The sequence below is a fragment of the Mastomys coucha genome, unplaced genomic scaffold (genome assembly GCF_008632895.1).
Source record: "Mastomys coucha isolate ucsf_1 unplaced genomic scaffold, UCSF_Mcou_1 pScaffold22, whole genome shotgun sequence".
In the NCBI taxonomy this organism is placed as follows: Eukaryota; Metazoa; Chordata; class Mammalia; order Rodentia; family Muridae; genus Mastomys; species Mastomys coucha.
In genome coordinates, this window is record NW_022196905.1 from 130025100 (window position 1) to 130035609 (window position 10510).

Below are 10510 nucleotides of genomic sequence, written 5' to 3' on the forward strand. Positions count from 1 at the left end.
TCTGCCTGCCTCTGCCTCCCAAGTGCTGGGATTAAAGGCGTGTGCCACTTACTGCCCAGCAGAGGCAGTATTTTTGGAGGTACTTGCTGTGAAGTATGAAAACCTGAGTTAGGTCCCCAAGACCCACATGGTGGAGGAGAATTGACTGCTCCAAGTTATTCTACGTCTGATCACTATATATGTAACCCCCATATAAAAATAAATATATGGCTGGTTGTGGTGGCAGATGCCACTAGGATTTGTTGAAGGAGGCAGAGGTAGGAGGGCATGAGTTGGAGACCAGCTTGGGCTACAAATTAAAAAATAAATATGTGGAAAATATTTTTCAAAATATTTTAAGATTTTGTGTGTATGGGTATTCTGCCTGCTTTGTATGCCTATGTACCATGTGCATGCAGGATTGGAAGAAAGCATGGTTGCGAGCCACCATGTGGATGCTGAAAAGCAAACCCAGGTCCTCAGCAAGAGCAGCCTAGTTGTGAGCTGTCCCAAACTTGGGTCTTTCAGAAGAACAGGATGCGCTCTTCACTGCTGAGCCCCATCTCTTCAGGGCCCAATAGGCGCCCTGTTGTGTGAGACTGACTCCCAGGGACATGCTGGGGAGCATTTCTTTAATGAAACTCCATCTGCTCCTGTCCTCGAGTCTCTGAGTATTGTAACCATCTGAGAACGAGTCTTTCATGTCCTCATAACAAAGAGGAAGTAGCTGTGTCTAGGGTGCAGGGGAAGTTCGACAAGAATTTGTGCTGCACGTGGGACCTGCGGATCTTCAGCTGAAAAGCTCTCCCATCCCCAGGAGAGGCAGCCTCCATCAGGGATACTTAGGCAATGGAAAAGCACATTATCCTCCCAGTGGTGGTGCAGGCTTTTAATCCCAGCCTGTGAGAGGCAGGGACAGGTGCATCTTTGAATTCAAGGCCAACCTGGTCTACAGAGTGAGTTTCAGGACATCCAGAGCTATACAGAGAAACCTTGTCCTGGAAAAACAAAAACCAAAACAGAGCGTTGTGGATACCCAGAAGAAGGTGGTGTCTTTGTTCCGGCTGTACGATCTCCTTTAACTGATGAGGAAGGTAGGTTCTGCTCACTGAGGGTGGAGCAGTGCATTCCCAAGAGAGAGCCATCAAAGATGGCAAGGTAGTGATTAGCTTGTAATTACTCAGAGATGAAATGATGTGTAACTTGGACTAGCGTGATGGCTCAGTGTTTGAGGACCTGAGTTCAATCCCTAGCTCCCATACAGTAGAAGGCAAGAACAAATTTTTGCAAGGTGTCATCTCACCTACACACACACACACACACAGGGGGAGGCGGTCCTGTTGGTTTTGGTGAGGCAAGGTGCTACAGGCCAGGCCAGTCAAGGTCCCTCAAGATGGGGAGAATTGGGGTTCCGGCACTCAGGTGGGCTAGGAGTCTGTGAGTGACAGAGAGGAACACAAGAGAGTGCTGAATCTGAGTGTAATTTCTTAAAGTAAGCATCAGGCTTTTATGGTCATTACAAAAGAAAAATGGGGTTTCGAGACAGGGTTTCTCTGTAGTCCTGGCTGTCATGGAACTCACTCTGTAGACCAGGCTGGCCTGGAACTCAGAAATCCGCCTGCCTCTGCCTCCCAAGTGCTGGGATTAAATATGGTCATTACAAAAGAAAAATGGGAAGTCAGGCAACACAGCAGTCAAGGTACCCCTAGGTCAGCTGATGTACCATGATTCTATAGAAGAATATGTACATGACAACTGGCAGGAACCAGGCAGCGGCCACAACTAAAACAAAGTCAGTCCCATCTAAAGTCAGCTTATTCTTAGAAGCCAAGTGTAAATAGCTCCCATTCTCACTCTGCCCTGCCCCGCTCACCCAGGCATAATACACTGTAGCTGTCTTCAGATACACCCGAAGAGAGTGTCAGATCTCATCTCTGATGGTTGTGAGCCACCATGTGGTTGCTGGGACTTTCAGAAGAGCAGTCAGTGCTCTTACCTGCTGAGCCATCTCGCCAGCCCTCTTAAACACTTTTAAAAGATCTTAAGCATACAAGAATCTTGCCTGCATGTATGTCTGGGCACAATGTTCTCACAGTGCCTGAGGCCAGGGGAAGGTGGCCTTGGAGGTGGAGTTCCAGATGGCTGTAAGCTGTCTTGTGGGTACTGGGAACTGAACTCAAGTCCTCTACAAAGTAGCAAGCAGTATTAACCACTGAGCTTTCCAGACTCTAAAATTCTTTTACCCCCACCCCCACCCCACCAGACAGAGTCTCACTATGTAACCCTGGATGTCCAGTAACTCACTCTGAACTCACTCTGTAGACCAGGCTGACTTCAAACTTAAGAGATCCACCTGCCTCTGCCTCCCAAGTACAGGAAGTCTTATTAGCTTTTAAGGTTGTTACAAGTCACACTCTTTGGGCAATGTTAGACATGTGGTGTTTCTCAACAACTTTTAGAGATGTTAGCTTATAAGGCACCAATACTACCCTGTAGAACCATAACAAAGGAACCTAATTGTGGTTGTCTGTAAGAAGCCCATACTTGTCCTGTTGGGTGTATGTTACTTTCTTTCTTAGAGAACCCTCCAATTGAAAAAAATACATTTTTAAAATTGTTCGTGTGTGTGTGTGTGTGTGTGTGTGTGTCTGTGCGCATATGGAGGTAAAGGAACAGCTCAAGGAGGTCGACTATTCCACCATGAGGTTCTGAGGGATCTAACTCAAGGCATCAAGTTTGGTGGCAAACTACCAAACTGACACATTTTGCTGGTCCTATGTGTATATATTAAATATATTAATATCATATTAAATATATACAGGTATATATATTTCTACACTATGTATATATATATATTTTTTTTCTTTTATTTATTTATTTATTTATTTATTTATTTATTTATTTATTTATTTATTTCTACACAGATTCTCTCTGTGTAGCTGTCCTGGAACTCACTCTGTAGACCAGGCTGGCCTCAAACTCAGAAATCCACCTGCCTCTGCCTCCCAAGTGCTGGGATTAAAGGTGTGTGCCACCACTGCCTGGCTTGGAACTCACTCTTATAGGCCAGGCTGGTCTTGAACTCAGAGATCCACTTGCCTCTACCTCCTGAGTGCTGGATTTAAAGTGTGTACCACTATGTCTGGCTCCATTTTTTTTTTTTAAAATAAATCCAGCTTTGCTTCATACTTTGCTCATCCTAAAGTTCATGTCTCTGGCAAAGCATGAATCCTGGTTTTGCCTAGGTTGAGGTCTCTGAAATGCTAACCAGAATTGGTATAGAGTTGTGTCCTAGCTGGAGAGAATTTCAAACTAATCGGGGCCAGGAAAAATAGCTCAGTTGGTCGAGTGCTTGCTAGGAAAGAGTGAACTCTGGGGTCTTCCAAAGGCCTGGTGGTGTAACCCCAGCACTGAAGACCTACCTTCTCAAGTCAGAGATTCTCTGTGTAGACCTGGCTGTCCTGAAACTCACTCTTATAGGCCAGGCTGGCCTCGAACTCAGACATCCACCTACCTCTACCTCTGAGTAGGCAGGAGGGTCAGGGCTTCAAGCCCACTTTTAGCTACACAGGGAGTTTGAGGTAAGCATTACTCTTCCTGACCTCAAAAGGGCCTACTGTAGGGAGCCGCAGCTGCCACCCTATACATATATATTGAACACCTGGTCTCCGGCCAGAGCAGAGAGCATTGAGATAAACAAGCCTTAGTTGGAAAAGCTGTGTGCCTCTAGTTTATGATGCAAGCTGGCATGATTTCTCGTAGCCTATTATGCTTTGCCACGTAGCCGATGATGATTGGGACCAGGGAAAGTATTTAACCCACAAGGGCTGGGGGCTGGAGAGAGAATATAAGAAGTAGTGAGTAAGTATGTAGAATTAGGGCTGGTGATGGGTTATATAGGAATTAGGAGTAAGTATGTAGAATTGGGGCTGGTAATGGGATAGGAGAGAAGATGTAGATATAGAAGTAAGATGTAAGGACAGATGTAAGATGTAGAAGTAGGAATAAGTATGTAACTAATAAGACATAACTAATAAGATGTAAGTAGTAATAAGTAAGATGTAAGAAGAAGATATAGAAGAATATAAAAGAAGCTAGCTAGCTAGAGAAGAAGTAAAAATGAAGGTTCCTGATTAAACTGCATGGAGAAGGGCTTGGTGTTTGCCTCCTTATTTCCGCTGGACGGGTAAGGCGGCCGACAGCCTACGAAGGACATTGGCTGGCAGCGGAAGGTCGCTGTGACTCGTGCTACCCAGGCCTCCTTTGTCTCTGGTGTCGTCAGCACCTTCCTACATTTGTCCCAAAGGCCTCAAGCACATCTCACAGGAACGCTTCAAGGATGGGATGAACACTTTGCCTCTGTGCTTCATGGAAGCCAGAGGGGAAAGGGAAGGTGGATTAAGATAAGAGTCATTAAAAGATGAAAAATTGAGCTGAGCAGTGGTGGTGCATGCCTTTAATCCCAGCACTTGGGAGGCAGAGGCAGGTGGGTTTCTGAGTTTGAGGCCAGCCTGGTCTACAGAGTGAGTTCCAGTACAGCCAGGGCTATACAAAGAAACCCTGTCTCAAAAATCCTAAAAAACAAAAAAACAAACAAACAAAAAAAAGAGATGGAAAATTGTCACATAGACAGTAAAAATGTCAAAAATCTTGTTTAAGCCTCAAAATCATATACATACAAGTACCATTATACAGACTGAGTAGGTTGTATAACTATATTCATATCTATATGCAAATATATAAATATATATATATATATAATCTAAGTTATATAGACCATGAGTTTGAGAAGAGGGCAAGGGAAGGTACATGGATAGAAAGAAAGAAGGAATGGCAGGGGAATTCTGTGGTGATATTTTAGTTTCAAAGAGTGAAAAATCAAAAAACTTGTTTAATTTATTTGCTTACATATTAGAAAAATGAGCTTGAAGTATGGCCCAGAGGTCCCATTAAAGTAGTGACAAGCTAACCACGGGGCAGAAAGTGATGGCATTCTTACTGAAAAGAATGTGAAGACGGGGTGGCTGTTTCCTCCTTTTTTTTTTAAATTATTGACTTTATTTTTAAAGATTGATTTATTTATTGAATATAAGTACACTGTAGCTGTCTTCAGACACTCCAGAAGAGGGCGTCAGATCTCATCACGAATGGTTGTGAGCCACCATGTGGTCGCTGGGATTTGAACTCAGGACTTTCAGAAGAGCAGTCAGTGCTCTTAACCACTGAGCCATCCCTCCAGCCCCCCCTTTTTTTTTTTTTTTTTTTTTTTTTTTTTTTTTTTTTTTTAGGATATTTGGCTGGGATGCAAATTCAGTTGACTTAAGGCAAATTTAGAAGAAAAAACAAAGTTTTAATTTTGTGCTTATGCACACAATTCAAAATGAGGCTAGAGGGGTGAAACAAACTGGGTTCCACAGTGAGGTCAAGGCCAGTCTGGCTACATAGGGAACAGTTGTCTCAAAAAAAACCCCCAAATGATTGCTTATACTTAAACTTTGGAGGTGAATTAAGTATGAACACAAGACCATCAAAATGGCTCACTCAGCAGGTACACTTGCCACCGAGTCGCATGCCTTAGGTTCGATCCCAGGACCTACATGGTGGAAAGCAGAAAACTGAAGAATACATTCTTTGTCATCTATATACATGCTGTGGCATGACCCACCCCTGTACAAAGAAATGAGAATAATAAAAAAAATATGAGGCCTTTTCTGTGTGTTCATACTTGCAAAATGGAAATCAACAGATAGGAGTCCGTGTAATGCTTTGAGGGCTGGGGATATGGCTGAGTTAGCAGGGAGCTTGCCTAGCATGCAGGAAGCCCTGGGTCCCTCCTGTCCCCTATGCACCCCTCCCCACTACTGCATAAAGCCGGGAACAACAGTACACACCTGCTATCCCAATGCTCAGAAGGTAGAGACAGGAGAATTAGTCGTTGCCGGCCATCTCTGAAACCAGACTAAGGCTATATGACACCCTGTCTCCAAAACAAACAACAACCCACCTACCTCCACTAAGAGGGACTTATGTAGAGTTTTGGGGGACAGACGTGTTTTCCCTGGACTGAGAAGTCATTAAGATCTTTCTGGCTGTATAGGTTATACATGGGTCCTGGGTGGCTACCATCAGCACCAGGAAATGCCAGGTGCCATCCATTCATCAGAAATAATGAGCAAAGCAGCTGTGCCTTATCAGATTGTCCCTCTGGAGTGTCAGATGGAGACCAATTAGCTGAGGCAGGAAGCAACACAATTCTGCCCTTCCAAGCAAAAGAGTAGCAAGCACTCCGGATCCTCAGTGACCTTGCTGAGGCCAGGCCTCCTCGACTTCTCTAGCTGTGTTCATCTTTTCTGCTGGGTGAGCTGGGAGCGGGTTCTGAGAAATGGTACAGGCTCTGTCACGTGAAGTGGAACTTTAAGGACTTCTTTTGCAAATCCAGGGTCTCCTGTCTCTTCGCTAGATAAGTGCTCTACCACTGAGCCATGCCACCATAAGCCAAGGCTTAACATTTTTAATAGATTATTTTCTTATCTTAAAATTCAAAATTTATGTTTCTTAAGACTGTGCTTGTAAGCTCAGCAATTAGGAAGCAGAGGCAGGAGGTTCAGGAGTTTAAGAGCAGCCTAGGCTACTTAACAAATTCAAAGCCACTCTGAGGTACATGAGATCCTGAACCCCCTCCACCCCTAAAAGGTGAATCTTACAGCTGTGGATTCATTAGTAGTAGAACACTTGTCTAACGTGCTTGCATTTAACTTTGATTCTCGACACCACAAAAAGAAAAATCAGGGTTGGCAATATGGCTCAGAGGGTAAAGGCACTTGTTGACAAGTCTGACACCTTGAGTTCCATCCGCGGAACGCACGTGAAGATGGACACGGAGAACGGACTCCTAAAGTCGTCCCTTGACTTCTATAAGTACACCCACCTCCAGAATATACACAGATAATAATAAAAAGAAATATAAAAATTATTAAAAATAAAATGCATCAGTAATCAGTGAAGGAGTAAGTCAGTAGGAGAAAGAGAAGGCTGGGTACATTTACATCGGCGGGTGCACTTTGGTTCAGCCCGCTCAGCTTCGCCAGAACTACATTTCCCAGAAGGCACCGCGTGAGGAGGACATGCGCAGCGCGGCGCTAGGAGGCTGCGACGCCGAGTTTCACTCTGGCTGCCTCCCGCTCGGAGTCGGATATATACTCGGGGGTTCTACCCAGGCCGAGCCGGAGCTGAACCCGGAGGTCGGCGGTCCTCTCAACCTGTTCCTTCTGCTCCCCTCAGACTCGGTGAGCGGGACGGGCGGGCCACCTGCTGACGCCCAGGCTGGGGTCCCGAAGGTAGGTGGGTGGGTTGAGGAGAGGGGGGCTATTGAACCTAGCAGAGACCGGAAGGGGGCGGTCGTGCGAGGAGGGAGGGCCGTGCCGGCGGGATGGGTGAGTCCTGGGGGCGTTGGGAGCCCTGGGCACCTGGGTACCGGGGTCTTGAAGAAGGGAAGTCGCTGTTAGGACGGTCTGAGCGTTGGGGTCAGGGCTGGGTGTGGTAAGAGCCCTATTTTTTGCGGAGACGGGGGTCGCATCCCTGGCAGTTTGAGTCCTACAGGACCTGGAAGAGCAGGGAGGCTATTGCTACCCTGGTTCCCTGAGGTGTCAGTTTCAGTCCTGCAGCGTTTGTGTGTGTGTGTGGGGGGGGCGCTACATCCTGGCGATAGGGATCCACCACTGAGAGTTGGACTTTGGAGGCTTTTGCCTTCCATTCTCGGTCTGTGTCAAACTGGGTCCCTGGGGCACTTGGGGTTTCTCTGTTTTGAAGCTTCGCTTTTCATTCCTGTCCCTCAGACAGGGCAGGGTTGGCCCGCGTTAGCTTTGCCTCCACGAACACAGGCAAGACCCTTAAGGAACTCTTTCTCTATGCCGTTTTAGCCCCTTTAAAGTTCTAGAGAGCCCAGCAATGTGTTGCACGCTTATAATCCCAGAATTTGCGAAACTAGGGTTTGAGGGTAGTTAAAGCTTGCCTGCGCTTCGTAACAAGATACTATATTACATCCTCTATACTCCCCAAAAAGTGTTAGCCAGGTGTGGTGATTTATGCCTGTAATTTCAGCATTTGTGAGGCAGGAGCTTGAGACGCAGGAGTTCCAGTCCAGCCCTAAGCTGTAAGCTACATACTGTGGACCCAGCTCAAAAAACCAAACCAAACCAACAACAACAAAACACCAAAAAACCCAGAAAACAAAAAACCAACCCAACAACCCAAAAGTAACAGTTCTGTGGTGTAGAGTTCCCAGTAGCCAAAAAAATCAGGGTTGACTTCAGTAGCTCAAGGTATTGAGTCTCTTTATTTTCTGTGTGACTTTGGTCAAATTTTTATCCCCTCTGGTGTGTTGATTTCCTTCATGGACTGTCCTGTGGGACTGGTTTCTGAAGTCCTCGTTCGGGCTTTTATGAGAAAGGGTTTAGTTGAGTGGGCTGACAAAGACTATCCTTGCCTTCTCTGCTCCCTGCCCAGGCTGTTGGAAAATAAGCCTGGTAATTTCCAGTCGCCAGCCACAGCACACGGGACCCAACATCTGTGCGCTCATTTTCTCTTGCCGTTTCTTCATTGAAGACTTAATCATCTTTTTGGCAAAGGTACCTCGGATTTGGTGTGGCTGAGTCAGCAAGCCCTCAGATTCGCCTGGTTCTTGTTTGCTATTCATATCAAGATGGGAGCTCAGACAAGTTATTGCTTCTGAGGACCTGGTGCCTCCATCAAGAAGGGGCAGTTTGGTGACAGCCCTTGAGTGAAGAGGAGGTGAGAGCCGTGGGGAAGTTAACCTTGCTGCTTTTGAAATCTGGTTTTCAAAGGATGAAGGTGGGTGTGGGCATTGAAGGGAGATGGCTCCATCCATACAGTGCTTGTCTGGCAAGCAGGAGGGTCCAGATTTGCTCTCTAGAATCAAGGTAAAAAGCCTGGCATGGTGATATGTCCCTGCGGGATTTTTTTTGTTTGTTTGTTTTTGTTTTTTTTTTTAAAGATTTATTTATTATTATACATAAGTACACTGTAGCTGACTTCAGATGCACCAGAAGAGGTCAGAGCCACCACGTGGTTGCTGGGATTTGAACTCAGGACCTTCGGAAGAGCAGTCAGTGCTTTTACCTGCTGAGCCATCTCTCCAGGCCTGTACCTGCGGTTTTAATGCTAGGGAGGAGACGGGTGAGTCCCTGGGGTTTGCTAGTCAGTTAGCCAGCCATCTATTTGGTGAGTGAACAAGGTTGATGGCGGTTGAAGAACTGCAATTCAGGCTGTCCCCTAGCCTCCAGGAGCACCCATGCATCTGTGCACACACGCACAGGCTTTTACACAGACACATACATAACGAAGCAGGCCGAATGGATGGCGGGATTCTGGGGGTTCCAGGAGTGAAACGAGGGCTGGGAGCTGATTGTTGTTTGCCAGTTGTTGCAAATAAATTCGTATGGCTCCTTACCAGTGCTGCTACTTCTGTCTAACCAGTCTTAGAGGATGTGTCGTCCTACCTTAGACATGCTTTATGGGCTGGAAGCAGCTTTGGCAAAGTGCTTAGCCAGCATATGCGACCTGGATTCAAGCCCTAGCACTTCAAAACATTTATTTTTTGTTATGACTTACAAAACAAAACATTGATTTGTTGTGTGCGCATGCTGGTGACAGGGCACTTTGCAGGAGTCACTGCTCTACCAGGTGAGTGCTAGAGATCTGAGTCAGCTGATCAGGACTGGCAGTAAGGGCCTTTACCTGCCAAGCCATCTGACTGGCCCCTCCCGATTTTACTTTATGTTTTTAAAAGAAATAACACTTTATTCCCTGGCTGCACAAACCTGACCGACCACCTGAGTTCTATCCCTGGATCCCATGGTGGAAGGAGAGACAGGATTCCTGAAAGCCATTCCCCCGAACTTCTACACCCCTCCATTTCAAACATAAGCCCATACTCACACAATAATAATAAATTAAAAAAAAAATCTGCCTAGCAAGGTGATGGATGCCTGCCATCCCACACTTGGGAGACTTAGGCAGAACTGCAGGTTTGAGGATAGCCTGGGGATGTAGCCAGTTCACCCTTGCATGGTGTTACAACTTGTAATCCCAGCATTCAATAAGCTGAAGCAAAAGGATCATGAGTTTGGGGCCATCCTGGGATATGTAGTGAATTCTAACCCACCCTGGGCTACACAGGGAGATATTATCTCAAAACTAAAAAACAAAAAACAAAAACAACCAACAAGTCTGTGCTCTGTAGGCTAGAGAAATGGGTCCCTATTACTGCATTTGAACCAGAAATGTTCATTTCTTTGTTTGCACAAACCTCTGCTGGGTGCCAGACGAGATCTCTGTCTTTCTGGCAACTCCTTGGGTGGAAAGACAGTTGCAGCAGTTAGTGACACGGTGTTGCGATATGTGTGGAGACAGCTGAGGTGAACCCCCTCTCTTTCAGGAGGAGGTAGGCAGGCAGGGTCAGGAGGCTTCTGGAAGTGCTGACCAAGGCCAACTGGAAAGTAAGACTGCAGAA

The 10510-nt window shown here is 46.1% G+C and overlaps 1 protein-coding gene across 6 annotated transcripts in view; it reads left to right on the forward strand.

Moving 5' to 3' along the window:
* Positions 1-7095: 7095 nt before the first annotated feature.
* The window catches only part of Dtx2 (deltex E3 ubiquitin ligase 2), a 35510-nt gene continuing 32095 nt past the window's right edge, over positions 7096-10510 (forward strand). For 2 of the 6 annotated variants that reach the window (XM_031338252.1, XM_031338257.1), the window contains exons 1-2: positions 7096-7316; positions 8607-8769. The gene's annotated coding sequence lies outside the window, so the exon portion shown is untranslated. The remainder of the gene's footprint in view (positions 7317-8606; positions 8770-10510) is intronic. The other 4 variants (XM_031338253.1, XM_031338258.1, XM_031338255.1 and 1 more) reach the window with 3 other exon arrangements.